The 3,790-nt window shown below is 38.0% G+C and overlaps 1 non-coding gene across 1 annotated transcript; it reads left to right on the top strand.

The window, feature by feature from the left end:
• Positions 1–271: 271 nt before the first annotated feature.
• On the top strand, positions 272–2,653 carry LINC02876 (long intergenic non-protein coding RNA 2876). The gene is made up of 4 exons (XR_012088973.1): positions 272–648; positions 1,363–1,449; positions 1,562–1,710; positions 2,180–2,653. It is a non-coding gene; the product is annotated as a long intergenic non-protein coding RNA 2876 (transcript).
• The last annotated feature ends 1,137 nt before the right edge of the window (positions 2,654–3,790 follow it).

Here is a 3,790-nt window from a genome sequence, read left to right as displayed (position 1 = left end):
CAACACTTTACAAAACATCTAGAAATTGCAGATGCTGATAAAATGTTGGTTGATGTGATCACCTTGAAGTGAATCAAACTAACATTTGCAGGTCTTTGGTATTTCCCAGCCTTTCCATTTGAGAGTCAACTTTCAGTTGACTGTTAACCAAGGTTTCCTTGAGCCAAATCCCTAGGCAAGAGGGAGAAATGAGAGAGACAAGGAGGGTTTTTAAGATCTATGATTAGGTTTCACGAGCAGCATCTTGAACTTGGATTAAAGAACACAGAAATGAAAACTCATTCTGCCATATGGTTCCTGGACATTCTTATGCAACTGCCAGAAAAAAAAATGATTAAAAAAAAGAAAAAACCCACAAAACAACAAGGCAGCAATTGTGACAGAATAGCAGAAGTCCAAATTACAGAGGCAAGGTTCTTCCTCTGTCCTCCCTCCAGGCCTAAATGAATAAAGACATGACACTGAGATTGAAGTCTAGTTCTACTTCAGAACCACAGAGACATGAGCACCAGCAAGTTTGAGGTTGGGTAAAGATCTTCAGAACTCCTTAGCTTCAGATAGTCAAGCACTGCTTCATCCCTTCTTCAATGGCATCTCTAGCATACATACTTACTTCCCTTAAATGCAATGTTGTAGCATTTTCTGATGGTAATTCAGGGACTAGAAAAGCAAACTTTCAAAGATTTAATTTTTTTCTTTCTTTCCCTTGAAACTCAGGTCTTATTCCTTCCTCATTTCCCTTCTTTTACACTCTGGGAAGTCCCCAGAGAAATTCACCAGTCTGGTCTGCACTGTAATTTGTGTTGGTAGATGCTGCAGAGTTGAAAGAACCATCTATATTTTTCCTCCTTTGCACCATTCCCTCTTCTGTTTACTTATCTTCTCAAATGTTTACAATCCAGTGAGAGGCCATATAAATTTATTAAACCTCCTGTTGTTTTTCTTTTCCTTTAAAAGAGATGTTATTTTAAGTTTTTCTTTCAGTTTCCTCTGATTTTCAGAATAGTTCCTCGGGGCTCTCATTATTTGGATTTCCTACTGACTTAATCTTCTCTGGAGCAAGGAGCTTGGAATTTCTTTGACTTTAAGCTGCAGCATTTATCTTTTGCCCAGCCTTAAAGGGTTTAGGGTGGAATCTCTTCCAAAGGAGATGCTGCCCGAGTAGCTACCATAGCAGCAAAGAAACCATATCTGGTCTCCTCTGTGGAAAGCAATCTGCCCCCTGCCAGCAGCTCAGCTTTGTAGTCACAGCAGAGGAAGCCCTGTGTTAGCTGGGGGACATTTCCAGCAAGAGGGACAGCAGGGGAAATGATGTGGACTCCATCAAAGGGAGAACTACTCATCCATATCATCTAATTCCAGGAAGGGGCACGGCAGAGTCCATGCCTTCACCTCCTCTGGCCAACTCTAATCATGAATCTCCTGTGAATCAGCTGGGAAACATGCAGAGTAATTGCTTCTCTCATGTTTTTCTTAGATTTTTTAAATGAGGATTTTAATTTCCACCCCACTGTTTTCTGACCTCCTCTCCATTCTTTCCTTTTTTCTTTCTTGTGCACAGATATGAGATTGGAGCCTTCGTTCATACTAACTGGAGTTTTCCTTGACAATGGTAGAATAGAAGCTTCTCCATTCTTTAGACATGAATTTGTTTTAGGTAAGATCTTCCCAGAGTACAAAAGAAATTTATTCTGGAAATGTCAAACTAAAGTGAGTGCGTCTCTTTTATAAACTTTGATAATTTCTACTTCAAAGGCAGAGTTTTGTTAGACTGATAATTCTCCACATCTCTCAGAAAAAATGTCTTGCATATATTATGCATTTGATGAATAATTATTGAATACATGAATATAGACATACCTGTAGAGTAACCTGGTCAATTTTTATGGATAACATCGTATGTTTCATCATACAGAGCTCCATTATGCTGTATCTACACAGCAAACAGCACTGCATTCATGCTGAGTGCAAGTATGACTTCACCATTGAATATTTTTTATCTGAATTCATCTTTATAACCTACTCTTCTCTAACTGTGATACCATCATGACTAGAATCCTCTCAGCTCATTCTCCTCTTTCATTTTGTCCTTTTCCCTTTATTCTTGCTGTTTAATATGATTCTCCCACTGACGACATGGGCTCCCCTCAATTATGACTCTTATCACTTTCCATGACAGATGGCCTCCTCACTGGAACTGGATCCACCATCCTTTTTTTCTCAGTGTCTTATTGTTTATGTTTTAGATATTTTGCAAGGTGAGCTACACCTTTGAGAGGAGCTCCTGGAAATTACCAGAGATACTTAATATTGCCAGCTCTACAGATGGTGGTGATGCACCTTGATGAGGAATGAGTACTGAGCCTGAATCCTACAAATGGGAAAAGGTGCTCATATCAGACTTATGCATTAGATATCAAACTACAAAATACAAGTACAGTTGATACCTGTTTAGATGACGTAGAGCAAGCTAACAGAGTATATATTAAAAGCAAAAATTCCCATGAAGTTAAACTGTTACCCTCTGCCAAAACCTCCCACTCTCAAGTTTTAAGAGCCAATAAGCCTTGTATCTGTACATTCAGTTTTGCCTTTTTTTTCCCCCCAGGACTGCAAAGTCCTCTGTCAGGGTTTACCGTGTTTCATTGATTTTATTTTTTTCTGGCACCAACATAATGCTCATATAGTAATGAGGATGAAATAATCTATTTTTTTTCCTGCACATTGTGTCATTGTGAATATTCTGCTATCATATAAAAAACGCACACTTTAAATTATTTAAAAATATTTGCTGAGCAAATATAAACCACTACGCATTTTTCTAAGCTCCAGTGAGACAGCCAAGCATAAAGAGGTCCCCAAAGAACCTCTGACCAGCCTGCGCACTTAGAGGAGTGTACACTGGAGTGGAGCCTCAGGAATTTCATGCTGTTTGCAGTGGGGAGGAGCCTGGCCTCTCCTGATCTGGGGTGGTAACCTGAGATTCAACCTGTGAGGTGGGAAGCATATTAGCAGGACTATTTCTTTACTGAGAGTCCCTGTTTCCTTTTGTTTCCTTTTCACCCAATAAACCCTGCCCTTTTCACCCTTCAAAGTGTCTGCAAGCCTAATCTTTCACGGTTGTGTGACAAGAACCCAACTTTTAGCTGAACTAAGAAGTAAGTCTTATAATACCACTATATAGTGATGAATAAAACAAACATAACCCCACCTTCACTGAGTTTACATTTAATAAAAACACCAATAAATTCTTTATTATTCCTGCAAAATCAAATCACTCAGACAATATCCTGGCTTCCCTATATTGGTTAATCTAATTATTCAATATTATGGTATTGTACATAGTGTAGACTGAATATGTCCTTGTTTAATCACATTTGTGAATTTCAACTTGTCTTTATGAAGTTTCACATATAATCACTGACTTATTATTGCTGAACATTTCTTTATAGTGTTTTTTGAATTGATCCCTTACTTTCTAGTTCAGGTATCTTCCTGACTCCCTCATTTCTTCCCTCTCAAATGTTTTCCTATTGGTTTTACTTTTCCTTGGCCAACCTTATTTTTATACAGTCTACATACTCCTGTTACTTCTACCTCAGTCCAAACTCTTGGTTTCAGATAACAAAATCTTGTTTCGAGTAAAATAAACAAAAAGGAAAAAAAATGCAATATAAGAATGCAAAGTTATAATAAAGTATAATAAAGTAACCAAAGGACGAAATCAGGAGAAATGTTTAGGAAAAAACTTGGATCAGGGATCAGATATATGGCAGAAACTGAATCTATT

This window comes from Chlorocebus sabaeus, chromosome 16 (assembly GCF_047675955.1).
Source record: "Chlorocebus sabaeus isolate Y175 chromosome 16, mChlSab1.0.hap1, whole genome shotgun sequence".
In the NCBI taxonomy this organism is placed as follows: Eukaryota; Metazoa; Chordata; class Mammalia; order Primates; family Cercopithecidae; genus Chlorocebus; species Chlorocebus sabaeus.
The sequence above is the reverse complement of the archived record's forward strand: the minus strand, read 5'-3'. Positions and strand labels throughout refer to the sequence as shown.